The sequence below is a fragment of the Mytilus californianus genome, unplaced genomic scaffold, assembly GCF_021869535.1.
Source record: "Mytilus californianus isolate M0D057914Y unplaced genomic scaffold, xbMytCali1.0.p SCAF_10, whole genome shotgun sequence".
Taxonomy (NCBI): Eukaryota; Metazoa; Mollusca; class Bivalvia; order Mytilida; family Mytilidae; genus Mytilus; species Mytilus californianus.
In genome coordinates this window covers 76114360-76137148 of record NW_026262582.1, presented here as the reverse complement: position 1 = coordinate 76137148, position 22789 = coordinate 76114360, and the positions used below count along the sequence as shown (strand labels likewise).

The 22789-nt window shown below is 33.9% G+C and overlaps 1 long non-coding RNA gene across 1 annotated transcript; it reads left to right on the top strand.

Annotated features, from left to right (window-relative positions):
• The first annotated feature begins 9710 nt into the window (after positions 1–9710).
• Positions 9711–20456, top strand: LOC127718555 (uncharacterized). The gene is made up of 4 exons (XR_007989895.1): positions 9711–10035; positions 10420–10524; positions 13960–14163; positions 19466–20456. It is a non-coding gene; the product is annotated as an uncharacterized LOC127718555 (long non-coding RNA).
• The last annotated feature ends 2333 nt before the right edge of the window (positions 20457–22789 follow it).

The following is a 22789-nucleotide window of genomic DNA, read 5'->3' as shown; positions in this document are numbered from 1 at the left end:
ATGTATCAAGTACGCAGCCTCGTCCAGTCAGAATAGGGACGTTAAATCCAATGCCTCGTGTAGAGAGAGTGCCACGCTCTCTGCACGTAAAGAACCCTTGCAACAACTCTTTGAGGGGTCCGTAGGTTGACTGTTGCAGGGCAAAATTTTTGTCTCTATCCAATATACCCTTATTTTCCAGTGGCAGTCGAAATTTCCCCGACCTTCATCCCGGACGGCCTCTATTACAAGACCTACCTATAATTGTATTTATTGTTAATGTGTTCTCGTCCTGAACATGCATGAAATATTTGCCATTGGACATTAAGCAACCAACAATCAATCAATCAAGGGAATATGTCAAAAACACCGTCACAACTTTCCTATTCGTATAGAATCAACATCAGTAAAAAGGCCATTACAAAGTTAAGGTGGTACCAAACACCTTGACTGAAATTAATTTGGCTCTTTTAATTTTCATAAAATTTTGCCAAATATTTACTTTCACCTTTTGACAAAAATATAAAAATTTCAAAAAACTTGAACCACACACTTTATCGGAAAAATTTCATTGGATATATACATATAGCAGTTTGACAAACATTAATTTTGATCATTGAGAAGCTTAATATTTCCTTAACAATAGAACGTGATTAAAACGTTGAGCTGATTTTTACAGAGTTATCTCCCTGTACTGTTATGTACCACCTTAATGTGTGATGAACTATGAAGGGATTAACAGGGATAATCAAACCTTGGAATGAGGGTTGGGGATGGGACGTAGGAGTCAGGTGGCGGAAACGAATGGGAGAGGAACCTGGAGAAGAGGGGAATCCCGTTGTTTACCCCTCTACATAAGGGTTTACAGTTTCTGGCATATAAAAAAGTACAAAAGAAAAAAATTCAGTAATCAGTTAGCCTTATTATGAAGATTATTTTTAATGATTTCTTAATCAAAGAAATAGTTTAATTGTGAAAACAGTCAGATTGTTAAAAAAAATTTTTTTAATTTTTTCATTTCTCTCTGAATACAGAAAAATAAGCCAGAAACGCTTTTTTGACGGGGGGACTCAAATAAGTATTAAACGCAAAACAAAAGGGCAAAATAAATTTGTGTTATGTCTTTTTGTTTTACTTTGGTTTTGCTAGTTGAATTTTGAGTCTTGTGCAGATCTGATGCGTCAAGTGAGCGCTTTCAGACTGTTTTTATACAACTGTTCCTGACTAGGATAGGATTGACCCCGCCAAATAAGAATATATGTACATGTCCCAAGTCACGTAACATTACTGAAAGTCTACCTTGTAGAAAGGACACAGATTTGAATAAACAAAAGTCCTTGATCCGCTTAACTATGCAGATAACAAGAGATTGCACGTCCGTTCTCACTAACCCTTGAAACCAGGTGATCCAATAAGTACACTGGAACTGATGACATGGATTTTATTTCTTCGTTTTACTATTTCAACACTGCATTACTCACTACAATTATAATTGATGCTTCCCAATTTATTGATTGACAAATTCCCGGAATGTTACAACTATATGAGGGTCTAGATGGAGTTTACAGAATAGAGAATAATGGATAAAAAGTACAGAATAAAGACAAAAAATATAAAGAATAGAGAAAGCTGGAGTGCTAAAGTATAAAGAATAATGGACAAAAAATATAAAGAATTGAGGAAATGACCTAAAAAAATTAAAGAATACAGAAATGAAGGACCCACCATCCAGGCCCTCATGTATGACATATATATCACATGGCCTTGGATTTACTTATATAAAGAAAACCGGTAACAGATTGTTTGTATTTGTCACTCATGGTTTCTTTTATTTTCCTTAATCAACCACAATAATGATGTATTTACATGTTTATTGTTCGATGACAACTTCCTAAAAATAAACAAATATGTAGCACAACTTCCTCACAGGTAAAAGGTGATTTTAGAGAAATTCACTACACTTGTAGTGATTAGTCCCAGTTAACTTGGTTCAGTACTTTACACAAGTCTTCCTGATTTCATGTATAGAACCCTGATTTCTTTACCAAGACATCGTTGATTAATAGTTTCAAAATTTTAGCTTTTGAGAACCGAGCTCTTGGAAAAGACCACGATGGAGACCAAACCAAAATTGACGTTTCTGCTTCTCCACTGTCTAAAGGTGCCAAGACTGGTTGGATTCGAGGTTCAGAACGACGCAAAAATCCGACTCATTGTGCCGAACTACTTCAAAAAAGGATATATGCAGATCTCATAAACACACTATCGTCCTGAATATGTAAGATATATGTCTTGCTGGACATTAAACAGCTACCAATCATTACAATGTGTCCATCTTCTTATTTGTCACTTGGATGATTGCTTGTTGCTTAATGTCAAGCATAAAATATTACATACATGTCCAGGAACGAGTTATCGAGTCCTGTTTACCATGTTGTGTATTATATAACTGTCTTAGTGCTTTGCCCTGTAATAAAGGGTGGGAATTGTGTAACCCTTCATAATGATTATCGAAAAATAATTCTGTTTTTGACGCTAAAGGTAGTTACAAATATAGGATGAATAACCATAACAAAACACTTGGCTCATATCTGACGCTTGACAATGTTTCTACGCTCATTATAGGCGAGAGTTGACTTAATTGCACTCTCGTCTCATTTGTCTTTGTCAGAAGAAGGCAAAGACAATAGAATGCAATACGATAACGTTAATCTATATATATAAAACAAAATTTTAAGTAAATGATATTTTCTTTATGCCGTTTATCGACGACAAATCGACAACTGTCTTTAGTTGTTATGATTCAAAGGAGATAAGTACACATGTCAACGAGATAGTAGCCAGGGGAACGAAGCAGCCATGTCTCTTATGACTGAACATGTTTATTTAAGCTGCCAGTCCCCTTATTTTTTTTCCATGAGCCCCGCCGGTCCCCCTTTTTATGAAAATCCTGGACCCGCCACTGGTAGAAATACTGTAGTTTACTTAACAAGGTGTCATGTTTACTTAATTTCTTTCCAGCTGTTCTTTTTGTTTCTCTGTTGTTCTTTTGTTTCTGAGCTGTTGTTTTTGTTTCGATGCTGTTCTTTTGTTTCTGAGCTGTTGTTTTTGTTTCTGTGGTGTTCTTTTGTTTCTCTGCTGTTCTTTTGTTTCTGATCTGTAGTTTTTGTTTCTCTGCTGTTCTTTTGTTACTGTGCTGTTCTTTTGTTACTGTGCTGTTCTTTTGTTTCTGTGCTGTTCTTTTTGTTTCTCTGCTTTTCTTTTTTGTACTGTTCTTTTTGTTTGTTTCACTGCTGTTGATTGATTGTCCTGCTGTTCTTTCGACTTCACTGTTGCTGTTTTGATATTCCCGCTATTTGTTTGAAATTTAATTATGGCAAATGTCCAATCTAATTACAAAGCTGATCCGGATTAAAACTTCTGGGTTGAAAAGATTCTCTTTATATCTTTTTGTTGGCACTCTATAGTCCCGCATTTACATGTAATCCTCTATTGCAGATTGTCTAATTTACATTTCAAGTTAATTTCTTTTTCGTCAATTTAAGCCTGAATCTGTAACTACAGTATTACGTCATAAACCTGAAGACACTGCTCATAAAAGAAGATGACGTGATATCGTTTCTTTATGACAGCACATGGTAAATTGGTTGAATGTTCGACAGAGAATTTGTATACATGAAAAGTAACATTGACAACATCCAAATAACACCGTCTATAACAATGTCACCCTACCATAGCTATTACAAATAGTTACATGTGTATATATCTCCGCCCTACATATAACCTAGCTGTCCGTCCATGCATTATGTTTTTTCTAGATTCAGACAATAATCGTCTATGAAAGGATTCGGCGATATGTTCAATGCAAATTCAGCCTAAGATCTGACTGTGGTATACAAATATGGTCACCTCCCTTCCGATTGTATAAACCTCGCTAAAGAGCTACGTCTGTTTGGCGGTACATGATGCATAAATACGCTGCCACGTCGTCAGAGTGAAAACGTCAAATGCAATGCCTCGTGTCTCGTGCCATACTCTCTTCATGAGAAAGAACCCCTGCATAGACTTTCTTTTAAATTCACTGTACTTTTGGACTTTACTCTGTTGCTTTATTCTCTTGTTGCATTTTCGATAAATCATTTGTGTTTAGGCTGATCGGCTTACACATGAAAGCACGGAACAACATGCATAAAAGAACAATAGACCTTAGACAAAATACAGTGTTTGCTTAACGTCCAGTGGCAAATATTGCATGCATGTTCAGGACGATAGACACAAATACAAAGGAGAGCTCACTTGTTCTAGACAAAATACAAAGGAGAGCTCACTTGTTCTAGACAAAATACAAAGGAGAGCTCACTTGTTCTAGACAAAATACAAAGGAGAGCTCACTTGTTCTAGACAAAATACAAAAGGAGAGAACAAGTGAGCTCTAAGGGAGCCACCATTTGATTTTTATGGGGGGGCTAGGATGAAAATTTTTTTAGTTGTAATCTCTGTCCTGCCTTTTTATTTTTCACTGTTCGGTCCTGCCTTTTTTTTAAAGTTTATCCTGACTTTTTTTTACCTAAATTGTCATCCTGGCTTTTTTTTTTTTGCAAGTGTCTCATCCTGCCTTTTTTTTACTCAAAACTCCTGTCCTGCCTATTTTTTTCAAATTTCATCCTAGCCAGTTGTTTTTCATCCGTTCTGTCGGTTGATAATGTTTGATTTTGTCAGTTTTTTACGTACTTTCCCTTTTTTGAATTTACCTTCAATTGGAGACTGGTATTTTTGTTATACCTACTTTTCAGAGGGAACCATTTGTAAAAAATAAAAAGCAAAATCTGGAGTCACTCTACTTAAAAACAAAGCAGCAAGCATAGCGTTTAATTAATTCCTTTCATGGAGAGACTCTTGAATGTGACTCGTTATAGTTGTCAGACCACTAATTCAAAACCCATATATAATCAACCAATTTTTTTTTCAATTTACACAGCTTTCTAATATTTTACCTTAAGTTTAACTTCATAGAAACCAGGTATATTCTGAATTGTACATGTATCACCTTTCTATTTGCTAATTTTCAACCAATGTTTAACGTCTTACAGTGAAACACCACTGTTCGGAAGTCAACTTGTACTAAAAATAATCCCATGGTTTTCTGGAAATCTTAAATAAGTATACCATGGAGCGCATTGGTACCCAATTTTTATTGCAAAATCATTGAAAAGTAAATATTGACTCAAAATAGTCTACACATATATCTCTTTCACCAAAAGTTTCATTTCTGCAAATTTGTTTGTTAGTTTAAGTAAACAATGACATCAAAGCACTACTTTTAGCTAGGGTAGGGTCACTTTTTTGTTCTAAATTGAAGTCGGTGAATTGCCACGGTGATCTGACACCTTATAATATTTTTACCTGCAATGAGTAACACCACGGGTGCCCCTAATGGAGCATCTAAATTAATCAACGGCTTTGTGGGGATAGTGTTACTCAATCTTTAGTTTTCTGTGCAGTGTTTTTTTCTTATTTTTAATACTGAGAAATATATCAACAATTTATGTAATGCCTTGTTTATAGGGAAAACGCAGAGGGGTTTACAATATAAAGCAAAGTGGAAAATAACAGCAGGGTCAGAACATCATCACTATTGTTCGTTTTAAAAGAGAGGCGAAGGATACCAAAGGGACAAGTCGAAAATAAACTGACAACGCCATGGCTAAAAAGAAAAAGACAAACAACAGTACACAAAACACAACATAGAAAACCAAAGACTAAGCATCATGAACCCCACAAAAAACTGGGGGTGATCTCAGGTTCTCCGGAAGGGTAAGCAGATCCTGCTCTACATGTGGCACCCGTCATGTTAGTACAAACCCGATGATAAGTCTTATCCGGTAGGTCACATTCGTAGAAAAGTGGATGGGATTGTAGTTACGACAATTGGAACATATCTGTTGTCATCTGTGAAACGGATATTCAAAAACGGTCAACCAACGCGTGATGGCGTCCGTAAAATTTACGAATGGACGATTTCAACTTCACTACTTGGAATTCTCGGTTAAATATCTTCATTGTGAGCAGGAACCCTCTATCCAGGAAATCATGATTGGAAATACAAGCCCTGTAATATCGTATCAACTGGGAGATATATACTCCGTATGCAGGTGCTGCTTGAATGTTGCTACATAAAAATAGGAAGTTAACAATTGGGAAGCTTAAATCATTTCTTTTGTCGTAAAGTTTTGTTTTCAACCGACCATCATTGTCAACTTTGATAGGCACTGTAAAAATCTTTCACAGTTTGACTAAACATGGTGCGATTTTTATCTGACATTTGATCGGGACAATTGTTTTTTTTCACTCAGACCATTATGCATTTTTTTTTTTTTTTAATGTGTTGTCTGATTAACATAGAATAGACTTTTAGCCGATATCTTTCTTTCTGAAAATAAAGAGATGTGTTATCTACGTAAGGCAAAAATTCAATATGAAATAAATGAATGAAATAAAAATAATAATAATAATAATAATATTACTAAAAATAAAAATATAATAACAAAAATAAAAATAAATTAATAATAATAATAATAATAATATAATAATATTAATAATAATAATAATAATAAGAATGATAAATAATAATTCAAAGAAATAATGACGCAGTTCTTTAGATCCTTCTATGACCATATACATATGCAAGTATATATTTTTTTAAACCACGGGTTATTGCCCGGTTATCATTTTTATCAGACATGCAATAATAAAAGATATCTTTACGTAATAAACAACATGATATCACGTAACTACAGGGTTCATGTAGTCGTGTACTTTACACCTAACATAACCCAAACTCCTGTACGACGCAGACTTTAACAACATCAATACTATTTTTAACAGATTCGATCACGCTCGACTACCCACCTACACCGGACTGATTGTAATATATAATAAGGTCTTTTGTCATTGTTAGACATAACACATTTATACATACAAGGTAAGCCTTTGTTTAATCCAAACAATATATATCTATTTACATTTTGATAATTTTATCATACATGTGATACAATTATTTGAATATTATTGATGAAATCAGAGACATATAATACAATTATTATATGTCTCTGATAAAATACATAAAAAAAAAACAAAAAAACATTATTTAAGCACTTTCTCCAAACAATTATACTGCATATATGTACTATTTTAATCAGCTGAAAGGCCTTTCCTTTTTATCTATTTTTTTCAAACTTTCGTAAAAAAGTAACGGATTATTTTCCTGATTATCAATATCTTTGATGACTTTTTTATCATTTAAAACTGAAATGTCATTTACATTTATTAATATAAGGAATGAAAGTGTACAACCTTGTGGTACTCCAAACATCATATATAAAATATGGAGATGTGGTATGATTGCCAATGAGATAACTATCCACCAAAGTTCAAATGAAGTGGATGTAAGCAATTATTGGCAACTGTACGGCCTTTAACAATGAGAAAAACCTATATATTCAGTTTACAACAAGCGTCAACAAACAGCCTTGATAGTTCCGTTTAATTTATTAATGTTAGAATGGAATGTGCACAACCTTGAGATACTCTTAACTTTATATTTGTTGTATTATTAAAACCTCAAAGTTCATTCTGATATAGTAATTTAAGGATGAAAATTGCACACTGTGACCTTGTGGTACTCCAAACGTCATATATTTTTACAATTTAGAGATAACTGTATTGTATTTGAAGCTTTGCGGACGTCCATCGGTAGTTTTACTGTCGCAAATTTAGTTTACCTGGCGACGCGTAGCGGAGACAGGTAAACGGGTATTTGCGACAGTAAAACTACCGATGGACGTCCGCAAAGCTTCAAATACAATACAATTATCTCTATTCTAATGCAAAATAAACAAATCATTCAATTTTAGTCATTACTTCTTTACAAAATTTTCATTAAACGAAAATTCCGCGAAATGATGTTATCTTCTTTGGCGCCTAAATTAGGTGACGTCATAGGTATGATTCCGGCATCAAACGTAAACACCGGGCGTTTTCTGGCTTCTTGTCCGCTTCAAAATGTAATAGAATTTGATGAAAAAATGATTTGTAGGTCCAAATGTGAGTTTTTTTGCTTATTATTGGAGAAATTACATGCCAATGTATTCCGAAATTCAAAATGTCGGATTCCTTAGTTACAGACAGGGAGATTGAGAATTGTACGCTTGTCGTCATCCAATCAGAGCCATTGATACAAACTAATTGCATTAGTATAAGCATTAGCATCGAGTCCTGAAACTTCATTCCTATGTAGTAATGTAAGGATGGAAATTGCAATATCTTGAGGTATTTCAAAAGTTACACTATAAAAGGGGAGGGATTTATTTTAATTTTTATATAAAGACCAGTTAAATCGCGGAAGTATCCCCTTCAAGTTAATTTGATGTATATGGAAGATCAGAGACAGGAACAAGCATGCCAATATAATCACATAATCATTATTTTTTTTTTTAACAAGATAATCAAATAATATGATATTATTACGTGAGTATTTCTGTATTGGCCTTGTTATTGGTCCGAGGCTTGCTGTATTGGCCTGAGGCGAAGCTGAAGGCCAATACAGCTGGCCGAGGACCAATAACAAGGCCAATACAGAAATACACGTAATAGTATCTTTATTAATTAACTACAGTGTTACAATATTTTTTTTATTTCATTTCACAAGAGATAAACATTTTTACCTTGAAGTGGAACTATCCAAATCTCAGTTTCTTTTTATAAGATGCTCTATCTAAAGATCTGGTGTCGTTTCCAGGTGTCTTCAGCATTTTCTCATCTGATGAATTTTTCTACCCTTTCCAGTCACTATAAAGTGTTACAATTTAAATTTAGACACAACACATAAATAGTAATTGGAAAGGTACTGCCATTGCATGTGTTATGCAGAAACAAACTGAAAAAATAATGTAGGAGTTGAAAATGATACAACTATCCATAAGCCAACTGACCAAAGAACGAAGATTTGCACAATTACAGGTCACCCTTCCAGAATGCATATGCCTGGTTCGGGTTTAAAAATAAATGACAGTTTACAAAACATGAGAAGCGAAAGTAAACAGTAAATCGATTTGTACCATCGTGAAATTATGAGGTCGACAAGAAATGAACTTTGTGATAATCTACTCGTTTCCCAAACCTGAAATAATTCCATCGTCTGCTTTCAAAATGCTTTTTAAATGAATGTGACCGTCTTAAGCCTGAAATATATGCCATACTGAACGTTTCAGCATGTTTATGGTGAGTAAATAAAAACTGCGTCTTCCAAACAACTGTTTACTTTCAGTTTGTGTTTATCGTGACTTTCGATCTAAAACTAGAGACGTTCCGAAATCCTGTATTGGCCGGATCAGAACTCGGCCAATACAGAAAAAAAATCTATATTGGCCGAGTTGACACCTTTATATTGCATAGGCAGTTTTCATCATATTAAGTTCAATAACAGTGTAGTTAATTAATAATCAAAAATACAGTCCTAGATTATCAAATAATCAAATAATCATGAAATATTTGGTCTGGTAATCAAATAATCACTATAAAAAACGGCCAAGTAATCACATAATCAAAAAACCCATGAGGAGGCTCATAAATCCTCGCGAACAGGTTTGACGTCAGAAATCTTGAAATTGATACTCCACGAAATTCAGCACTTTACAGTATCTGTTTACACTTAACAGGTAGAAACAATGAACATTTCCCCTGCTGTATCAACATGGAGTCTCCGGTCCTGGTCAACTCCTATACTGAAAAGAAAGAAGAAATCTTTGACACAGAAACTGGATATAATACCAAAGAAAAAAGTATCGACAGATTCTTCTGTTGGGTCTATAGACAAGGTCGATTCCGAAGGCAGAAGTTTGCTTTTCTATGCTGCTACTTTCGGAACAGTAGAAGTTGCTGATCAGCTCCTTAAATCAGGTTGTGATCCGAATGTACAGGATGTGAACGGTGATACTGCACTTCACGAGGCTGTATTAAATGGACATCTAAAACTCATTCGGCTATTACTCAAAAAAGGTATTGGACATTGATTATTTAATGTAAATCTTATCATAGATGAAAGTATTTAAATCAATTATCGTTTTTTTTACTGAGAAAAATTGGATATTATATCATATGATCTGAATTCTATGAAAGAAATAGCTTTTTACTGAAAAGGTAATGGTTTTGCACACTGAAAGTACTTATCAATTATCGAACTATGAATCTCTATTCAAATGCAATCCTTCAACATTATTCTATTCTATTCAATTCTACACAGAACACAGATTCACTTACATTAATGAGGGTGTGGATGGGGGTTTACAGAATAGAGAATAATGAGCAAAAAATATAAAGATAAAGTTTATGTTTTCATTACAACAAATTATTAATGTTTCCTTTGATCGTTCTTTTTCTCAGCTGTAAATATGGACGTAAACGTCAAGAATGGACAAGGAGAGACACCTTTAATGATTGCTGTCCATCAGGACCAGATCGACGTGGTCAAACATCTACACAAAACAGGTAGGTCATCTGTCATTCATTGTTTTTTTATTAGTACAAGTTTCAAACAAATTCACATTTGTTTAGGATGGATAGATAGATAGACATGTACAGTCTCTAAGAACTATGTATACACCTGTTGCACTTTGATGTTAGAAAAGTAAATGTATACAATAACAGGACGACCATTTTATTAAAAGGAGAGAAAAGGAGACCGGAGGATATTGTTTCGGGCGGAATATTCATTTACACCTCGTCGTGTGAATCTTATAATGATGTATTTCCTATTTGGTAATAGTTGATAAAATTTAAATTAAAGTTAAAAAGCACAATATCATAAATATTTGACTTTGACCTTAAAAGTAATGTAGGAATCGGATTTACGTACACGAATAGTGACTCTTGTTCGGTTGTTTTTTTTGTTTGTTTTTGTTTGTTTTTGTTTTTTGAAAGACAAGAAGCTTATATAAATAAATCATCCCCTCACAAGTTTTCTGGAGATAGAACACTTCACAACAAATAATGTAGTTTTTAGAAATTTATCCCTATATTTCTATTGGAGAAAAACCGTGGATTTTTTTAACTGTGTAATATCCCCAACTCTGGACTGCTGGATTTGCTAAGAATTGCTCATAGATTGAGTTCAAACCATGCAATCATTTTAAGAATAGTACTTCTAAGATAATTTCGATTACAATTATTTTACAGCAAAAATACCTAAAAAAAATAATAGAGATAAAATTGTGTTATGAATAAGCTATTTAATCCATTGTGAGTGTGATGATAGAACAGTATAATTCTGACAAACATTCGTAGAATGTAGAAATCTCGTATTTTAGTTGTATAGGAAGATATATAGACCATTGCACTTGGATTTCAAATATATAGCTATCTACATTTTTATCAAAGTGTACATCATACGCTTAAAGATTCACACGACGACCTGTTGCGAGTGGGTCTCATTGGTGTATAAGCGTGATGCGGGAGTGGCCGATTTTTTGTAAGCGTGACACGTGAAAGGTCAAATTATTTTACGTGAAAACGGGAAACGTGGTCTGGCGGGACACGTGAAATTACAAGCGCTATTACTACAATGATAAGCAGGATCCTGGATCAAACACCCTCCCCCCCCCACCCCCCAATGAGACCCCCTTGCCAGATCGGATAATTTATTTTCACTTTTCAACACAACTATTTCCTGCATTCTGTAAGACAGAAATATTCATATCAATCATGTCTCCGTCAATTTAACCATTCATGATATCACTTTCCGAAATGCTTCTGACCAATCCCCCCTCCCTAAAATCTACTGATCATTCCACAAGGGAGCAACCATTTAACTTCAAGGGAGGGGGGGGTTTGGTTTTTTGTCTGAGTCAGAAAATGTTTTGAACATTATCTTTTTAGTTTTTCTACCCTATCAATCAAATATTTTTTTTCAAAATTTAGCACTACAAGGTATGGGGAAAATCTGGATTCAGAATATTCTTTTTGGTCGTCTGCTTGACCACAATATTTTTTTTCATCAAATTGGGGATCAGAATATTTTTTTAAGGAAAAATCCATAACCCCCCCTCCCCCCGTTTTGAAGTTGAATGGTCGTTCCCTAAAAGTTGTTAACATGCATCGTGTAATCCCCCTTATCTTTCGGAAAAGTGTAAACGACATTTTCATTTATGTTAGTCATGTATCCATTAAAGCACTTTTATGTGAACCATACATTATAGCAATGTTATTCATTTATTTGTCTTATATGTAGTGGAGTGATTAACGGCTGCCGGTGTTATGAAGTCACATCCATCACCGTAACTGGGTTTATTTTAGCTAACTGTGTATAGTTTACTTGTCACTCTCCTTTCTTTAATACAGGTGATCTCTCACCCTTTGCTATTGTTTTCCTGAAACGTCGTTTGTCTTTTATTCAAATCTTTGATGATTTTAGATTGGTAATGCTCCACCTAAATAGACTGTCTTGTAAGAGCAAAGGAAAGCACGCCATTTTTATCATACTTTTTATTTGTAACCTTGACGTTTTTGTGTCATCTTAATTTATATTCTAGCATAGAAAACGAAAATATCTGTCAGTCTTTTTCTTTAAAAATATCAAACTTTCGCTTTCATTATCTATTTTTCTGGAAATAAAGTAGATTTTTTTATCAGAATTTGCTGACGTACTTAAACTGGTTGTATTTTCCTTAGAACTGAGTCGTTCCCGAGAATACACACAACTATCAAGAATGTTATATTTCCGGGATCATGTATGTCTATTTGTCATTTTTGTCGACCCTGCATATGTTCGTGGTTAAAGTTTATTTTAGACACCGATAACTTTGCCAAACTTTCATGGAATTGTATGAAACTTGGACTGAAACTTTTAGTAATCAAGAGATAAAACTCACTGCAAAATTTTGAAGAAAACAAAATTTCTTCATTTTCCAGTATTTTACTGAGGTTTTTGTAGTTTACATTAAGATACATTAAGATACATTTTTTTTTGTACAGTCAAAAGTTTTTTAAGGCATCTATAAATTTGTCTGGGACAGACGGTTTTTTATAATCAAAAGACTGTATCCAGAGACAGATTTTGAAAACTTTTTCTCCATTATTTCTTCATATTTACTGATAAAAGGACTAGCTCAAGTGTTTTGCAAAAAGCGCAGTTAACACTTAGATACAGTTTGGGGTTAAAGGTTTTAACGCGACAATAAGTTTTATTCAGATTTTCATACAGTTTTATGAAACATTGTCAGGAGCCTTTTTTGAAAAAAAAATAAAACGATTATATGTTTGATTTTACTTCTTTTGGTTGCTCTTACTTGACTGAGTACCAGGATGTCCTAACCCAGAGTAGCCGGTAACCTGTCGAAAAATAATGTAATCCGGAGTCAAAAGTCGTTGTACGAAGATAGTCTATTCCGGGAAACAAAATTGCATTTCTTTCATCTATTGTTTACATTTTTTCAGATGAATTATGTCATTGTTTTATGTCATTAAGGTGGGAAATTATGTAATCCTATTTATTATGAAACGTTTCAATTTTAGTAAAATTAATTTGTTGTGTATAATTTCATTAACAAAATCTGAAACAACATGTGAAATATATAGAGGTGACTTAGTTCATCCCATCCCTACTTCTAGGAAAGTCTGGGTTAACAGAAAATATGCTATGTACAATAATGTAGGTAAAGTTCTTGTAATATATTACGCAGATGTTCATGGGCTTTTTCCGTGACTTGTAAATAAAGTGCTTACGTATTGTTTGTGCATTTTATATGTTTGTGTACAATATATGCATATTTCTGTTTTCTTCAAACGAGTATTAAGTTAATGAAACTTGTGACTCATAAGTGCATAAGTTAAAAACACTAATCTAAAAAGCAAATCTGCTAGAATTTGCTTGAAGAAAAAAAGATATATATTTCAAACATTCATTCACATTACAAAAAATTATTTCAGGAGCAAATATTCATGACACTGACCACATGGGCCGAAGTGCTTTACTGATAGCATCCGAACAAGGATCGGAGAAATGTTGTCAATATTTGATGAAACATGGTGTGGACATTCAAATGAGGGATAACTTGGGTCATTCAGTTTTATTTTATGCCTTACACAGCAGGACGCTATCGGTTCAACTTATTAAACAAATTATAAAATCAGGTAAGGACATTTACTTTTGTGCGGGAAACTTTATCTGCTCTGATAAATACATATACTCAATAAACTAATAAATACATATACTCCATACACTGATAAAAACATATATTCCATAAAATGATAAACTGATAAATAAAATACATAAACTCTATAAACTGGTTAATACATGTACTCCATAAACTGATAAACACATAAACTCCATACACTGATAAATACATATACTCCATAAACTGATAAACTGATAAATACATAAACTCTATAAACTGATAAATACATGTACTCCATAAACTCAGATGAAGGGAACAAAGTAAATATATTAAAACTGTAATCGCAGAATAATGTCCTCATGCAGCAAACTTAAAATAAGCGAGCTCTCATTTAGTATGAAACTATAATAACTAAGGACATATATAGACCATCGCACTACAGCGTACAGACCATCGCACTACAGCGTACAGACCATCGCGCTTCAGCGAACAGACAATCGCACTTCAGCGAACAGACCATCGCACTTCAGCGAACAGACCATCGCACTTCGGTGAAGACCATCGCACTTCAGCGTACAGATCATTGCACTTCAGCTTACAGACCATCGCACTTCAGCGTACAGACCATCGCATTTCAGCGTACAGACCATCGCACTTCAGCGAACAGACCGTCGCACTTCAGCGTACAGACCATCGCACTTCAGCGTACAGACCATTGCACTTCAGCTTACAGACCATCGCACTTCAGCGTACAGACCATCGCACTTCAGCGTACAGACCATCGCACTACAGCGTACAGACCATCGCACTTCAGCGTACAGACCATCGCACTTCAGCGTACAGACCATCGCACTTCAGCGTACAGACCATCGCACTTCAGCGAACAGACCATCGCACTTCAGCGTGACCATCGCACTTCGATGAAGACCATCGCACTTAAGCGTGACCATCGCACTTCAGCGTCTCCATCGCACCTCCGAGTCCTACACATATACTCAATAAACTGATAAATAAACTGATAAAAACATATACTCCATAAGCCGGTTAATACATATACTCCATAAACTGATAAATACATATACTCAATAAACTCATAAATACATATACTCCATAAAATAATAAATACATATACTCAATAAACTGATAGATAAAATTGAAAATGGAAATAGGGAACTTGTCAAAGAGACAACAACCCGACCAAAGAGCCGAAAACATCCGAAGGCCACCAATGGGTCTTCAACACAGCGAGAAAATCCCGCACCTTGAAACGGGCTTCAGGTGGCCCCTAAACAATACATATATTAAAAAAAACTGATAAATACATATACTCCGTAAACTGATAAATACAGATACTCCGTAAACTGATAAATACATATACTCCATAAACTGATAAATACAGATACTCCGTAAACTGATAAATACATATACTCCATAAACTGATAAATACATATACTTAATAAACTGATAAAAACATATACTCCATAAACTGATAAATACATATTCTCAATAAACTGATAAATACATATACTCCATAAACTGGTAAATACATATACTCAATAAACTGATCCATAAACTGATGAATACATATTCTCAATAAACTGATAAATACATATTCTCAATAAACTGATAAATACATATTCTCAATAAACTGATAAATACATATACTCCATAAACTGATAAATACATATTCTCAATAAACTGATAAATACATATTCTCAATAAACTGATAAATACATATTCTCAATAAACTGATAAATACATATACTCCATAAACTGATAAATACATATACTCCATAAACTGATAACGAACATATTCTCAATAAACTGATAAATACATGTACTCCATAAACTCAGATGAAGGGAACAAAGTAAATATATTAAAACTGTAATCGCAGAATAATGTCCTCATGCAGCAAACTTAAAATAAGCGAGCTCTCATTTAGTATGAAACTATAATAACTAAGGACATATATAGACCATCGCACTACAGCGTACAGACCATCGCACTACAGCGTACAGACCATCGCACTTCAGCGAACAGACAATCGCACTTCAGCGAACAGACCATCGCACTTCAGCGAACAGACCATCGCACTTCGGTGAAGACCATCGCACTTCAGCGTACAGATCATTGCACTTCAGCTTACAGACCATCGCACTTCAGCGTACAGACCATCGCATTTCAGCGAACAGACCATCGCACTTCAGCGAACAGACCATCGCACTTCGGTGAAGACCATCGCACTTCAGCGTACAGACCATCGCACTTCAGCGTACAGACCATCGCACTTCAGCGAACAGACCATCGCACTTCAGCGTACAGACCATCGCACTTCAGCGTACAGATCATTGCACTTCAGCGTACAGACCATCGCACTTCAGCGAACAGACCGTCGCACTTCAGCGTACAGACCATCGCACTTCAGCGTACAGACCATTGCACTTCAGCTTACAGACCATCGCACTTCAGCGTGACCATCGCACTTCGATGAAGACCATCGCACTTAAGCGTGACCATCGCACTTCAGCGTCTCCATCGCACCTCCGAGTCCTACACATATACTCAATAAACTGATAAATAAACTGATAAAAACATATACTCCATAAGCCGGTTAATACATATACTCCATAAACTGATAAATACATATACTCAATAAACTCATAAATACATATACTCCATAAAATAATAAATACATATACTCAATAAACTGATAGATAAAATTGAAAATGGAAATAGGGAACTTGTCAAAGAGACAACAACCCGACCAAAGAGCAGAAAACATCCGAAGGCCACCAATGGGTCTTCAACACAGCGAGAAAATCCCGCACCTTGAAACGGGCTTCAGGTGGCCCCTAAACAATACATATATTAAAAAAAACTGATAAATACATATACTCCGTAAACTGATAAATACAGATACTCCGTAAACTGATAAATACATATACTCCATAAACTGATAAATACAGATACTCCGTAAACTGATAAATACATATACTCCATAAACTGATAAATACATATACTTAATAAACTGATAAAAACATATACTCCATAAACTGATAAATACATATTCTCAATAAACTGATAAATACATATACTCCATAAACTGGTAAATACATATACTCAATAAACTGATCCATAAACTGATGAATACATATTCTCAATAAACTGATAAATACATATTCTCAATAAACTGATAAATACATATTCTCAATAAACTGATAAATACATATACTCCATAAACTGATAAATACATATTCTCAATAAACTGATAAATACATATTCTCAATAAACTGATAAATACATATTCTCAATAAACTGATAAATACATATACTCCATAAACTGATAAATACATATACTCCATAAACTGATAACGAACATATTCTCAATAAACTGATAAATACATATTCTCAATAAACTGATAAATACATATTCTCAATAAACTGATAAATACATATACTCCATAAACTGGTAAATACATATACTCAATAAACTGATCCATAAACTGATGAATACATATTCTCAATAAACTGATAAATACATATACTCCATGAACTAATAAATACATATACTCCATAAACTGATAAATACATATACTCCATAAAATGATAAATACATATACTTAATAAACTGATAAATAAAATTGAGAATGGAAATAGGGAACTTCTCGAAGAGACAACAACCCGACCAAAGAGCAGAAGACATCCGAAGGCCACCAATGGGTCTTCAACACAGCGAGAAAATCCCGCATCCGGAGACGGGCTTCAGCTGGCCCCTAAACAATACATATATTCAATAATCTAATAAATACATATACTCCATAAACTGATAAATAAGTATACTCCATAAACTGATAAATACATATACTCCATAAACAGAAAGATACATATACTAAATAAACTGATAAATACATATGCTCCATAAACTGATAAATACATATACTCCATAAACTGATAAATACATATACTCAATAAACTGATAAATAAACTTATAAATACATATTAAATAAACTGGTAAATACATATACTCCATAAACTGATAAATACATATACTCAATAAACTGATAATACATATACTCCATAAATTGATAAATAAATATACTCCATAAACTGATAAATACATATACTCAATTAACTGATAAATACATATACTCCATAAACTTATAAATACATATACTCCATAAACTGATAAATACATATACTCCATAAACTGATAAATACATATACTCAATAAACTGATAAATACATATACTCAATAAACTGATAAATACATATACTCCATAAACTAATAAATACACATACTCCATAAACTGATAAATACATATACTCCATAAACTGATAAATACATAAACTCCATTAACTGATAAATACATATACTCCGTAAACTGATAAATACCTATAATCCATAAAATGAACAATAAATATACTCCATGAAATGATAAATACATATACTCAATAAACTGATAAATACACATACTCAATAAAAAAACAACAATAAATTGTATTATGAAAGAACAATGCATGTTTTAACACAGTCAATATCACAAAACATCTGTATCACAAAAGAACAACAATGATCGGTATTAAAGTAAATAATAAAATGACCAATACAGCAACTATTTTCAACAATACTTAGTATTACAACAAACCACATATGACATATGTTACAACTGATAACAACAATGTAATATAACAGACAACAATGATCTGTATTACAACAAACCACATATGACATATGTTACAACTGATAACAACAATGTAATATAACAGACAACAATGATCTGTATTACAACAAACCACATATGACATATGTCACAGCTAATAACAACAATGTAATATAACAGACAACAATGATCTGTATTTCAACAAACCACATATGACATATGTCACAGCTAATAACAACAATGTAATATAACAGACAACAATGATCTGTATTACAACAAACCACATATGACATATGTTACAACTGATAACAACAATGTAATATAACAGACAACAATGATCTGTATTACATCAAACCACATATGACATATGTTACAACTGATAACAACAATGTAATATAACTGACAACAATTATCTGTATTTCAACAAACCACATATGACATATGTCACAACTAATAACTTATAATTTTAATTTTAAATTCCATTTTTAAGGAGTAAATCATGAAAAAATGTTGATAACGTGACGGTCACATGACAAAATTATGTCTATGAGCTGATAAACAACAAACTTTCAGCCAATCAGAAGACGTGTTACATCCAGTATTAAATTATTACTTCAATGTATTCATTTTAACTAAAAGAATATGTTTTGTTATAGGATATGATGTAAGCTTGGATGCGGATTGGGTAATTAGTGAAAACCATTCAGAAAACAGCTTGGGGAAATTGGATCCAAAACTGTGTCAGACCATACTAGACAAAATAGGAGTGCCTCATTTTGAAAGAGACTGCTACTGTAGACGTCCTAGTATCGGTAACGTCATTCTGACACGAATCTCTACGCTTCTCGTGGCACCAAACTAGTAAAGTCTAACGTCTACGTGAAGGAGCCACACAGCAAAATCCGACTTTGTCTTTTTAACTCAATCGGCAAATGTTGCGTTTAACGGAATAGATCGAGGTGTTATGGTTGGATGTATAATCAAAATTTATACTTTGAAAGACAAGTATTGAAAAGAACAGTGTAGTTCGACGATTTCTAATTTACACAATACTTTGTGTGAACATCGAAATAGAAAACTTTAATTCTATGAGGAAATTATCGGATTATGATATGTATAAAATAAAGTATAAAAACTTGTGAAGATTGTATATATTGTATATATTGATGTTATAACTAGCAGTGATGTCGACAACCAAACTGCAGTTATTTGCATAACCGCATGGTAGGACATCCGTAGGATTGGTGCTTATTAAAATCACATGATAGGATATATACAGGACCGATGCTTGTAAGAAGATGTAAAAAACACTGATGTTATTTGTGATCCACGAAATCCAGCTTGTTTAAGACATTGATTGGACTTAATTTTTGATATTCCATTGGTACATGTATCTTCTATCTTTTTTAAATCTATATGAATATGCTTATATGTAACATATATATAATAATTTCGTAACACTTTATACAATACATAATTAAAAATGAATCTTTGATGTATTAATGGTCGCTATACGAAGTAAAACCTGTTTTAACATTGAAATATGGATCGCACAATGTATATACATGTGTACAATACATATGCACGTTGTCAGAAAAAATAAAACTTATTAGTATGGGCTTTTGAAGCAGGACTTTTCTTCTGTATCGTAGCAAATACAAATAAATTTGATATTTTCGACAGTGTACATATATTGTTTCTATCCTGTAAACTGAACCCGTCATTTTAATGTGTATTTGTTGAAATCCAAATAGATTTCTCTGATTTTTCAAAGAAATCGAAATAGTTTAAACGCGGACCGCGAGTAGAACCCCAAAATGAGCTGTTACCCAAAAGGAAATCTTCACATTACCGTTTGCCAAACATGGAAGCGAAATAACAGGAGACTTTATTAGTACAAGTACAAATAAAGCAAAAATTTATTTGTGTAAATGTTATTTGTACAATAGTTGGCTCATTGCAGGATAAAAAGATTTACTGGTGCATAGTTGTCACATGGACTTCTCCTTTCAGGAATCAAGATTCGTGTTGAGTGGTAGGAACTGTTTATGTGTATATGGTTTATAAATACACAGATACGTTTGGTCTGAATGGGGACGTTAAATCTAATGTCTCATGCTTTTAGAGTGCCAATTTATCTGTTGACATACATGTATCGCCGCTCAACCTATTTTTGTAGAAAAAAAGGGTAGTTAATTTAATGCTTAACTTAATGTTTTCGTCATGACTGATATGCATGGAATAATAGGCCACTAGACACACACACAAACAGGAAAAGGCATTAAATACATCATGCTAAACATACTTTACAGTCAGTTAACATTGTGGGCATGTTTTCTTCTGTTCTTAGGTTGTAGGTGTGATCCGCTCTATTGTGATCTGAGATTTCGTGTTTTACTCTGTTGTGCGTATGAGTTCAAATCAGTTATTTTAATGTGGGTATGTGTCCATGTTTATGTGTTGTTATGTGTCCTGCTTTTTGCGTGTGTATGTGTCCCACTTTTTTGTGTTGGTATGTGTCCCACTTTTTTGTACGGATATGTGTCCCACTTTTTTGTACGGATATGTGTCCGACTTTGTTGTGGGTGTAAGTCCTACTTTGTTGTAGGTGTAAGGTGTACCATTTTGTTATGTAGGTATGTGTCCCACTTTGATGTGTGGGTATGTGTCCTACTTTGTTATGTAGGTATTTGTCCCACTTTGTTGTGTAGGTATATGTCCCACTTTGTTATTATGTAGATATGTGTCCTAGCTACTTTGTTATGCAGGTATGTGTCCCACTTTGTTATGAAGGTATGTGTCCCACTTTGTTGTGTGGGTAGGTGTCCTACTTTGTTATGTAGGTATGTGTCCTAATTTGTTATGAAGGTATGTTTCCCACTTTGTTATGAAGGTATGGGTCCCACTTTGTTGTGTAGGTATGTGTCCAACTTTGTTGTGTGGGTATGTGTCCCACTTTGTTGTGTGGGTATGTGTCCCACTTTGTTGTGTGGGTATGTGTCCCACTTTGTTATGATGGTATTTGTCCCACTTTGTTTTGTGGATATGTGTCCCACTTTGTTGTGTGGGTAGGTGTCCTACTTTGTTATGTAGGTATGTGTCCTACTTTGTTGTGTGGGTAGGTGTCCTACTTTGTTATGTAGGTATGTGTCCTACTTTGTTATGTAGGTATGTGTCCCACTTTGTTATGAAGGTATGCGTCCCACTTTGTTGTGTAGGTATGTGTCCCACTTTGTTGTGTTGGTGTGTGTCCCACTTTGTTGTATGGGTATGTGTCCCACTTTATTATGAGGGTATTTGTCCCACTTTGTTGTGTGGGTATGTGTCCCACTTTGTTGTGTGGGTATGTGCCCATCTTTGTTGTGTGGGTATATGTCCTACTTTGTTATGTAGGTATGTGTCTCATTTTGTTATATAGGAATGTGTCCCACTTTGTTATGTAGGTACGTTTCCTACTTTGTTATGTAGGTATGTGTCTTACTTTGTTATGTAGGTATGTGTCCCACTTTGTTATGTAGGTATGTTTCCTACTTTGTTATGTAGGTATGTGTCCCACTTTGTTATGTAGGTATGTTTCCCACTTTGTTATGTACGTAATATGTGTCCCACTTTGTTATGTAGGTATGTGTCCCACTTTGTTGTGTAGATATGTGTCCCACTTTGTTATGTAGGTATGTGTCCCACTTTGTTGTTTGGGTATGCGTTTAATTTTGTTATGTGGGTTTGTGTCTCATTTTGTTCTGTGGTTATGTGTCCCACTTTTTTGTGTGGGTATTCGTCCAATATTGTCTAGGCACCTATATATAAAAAGCCCCAGAATAACCAATGTAAAACAAATTTGATTTCCACAAATTTTGTTTTATATTGTCCGAAATTGTTGATGTTTGTCAATTCGGTTCCGTTGTGAAAGTTATTTTTCAAATTTGATTTCCGTATTGCAATTTCGTCCCGTAATATTTGGAAATGAAAGCAAGAAATGT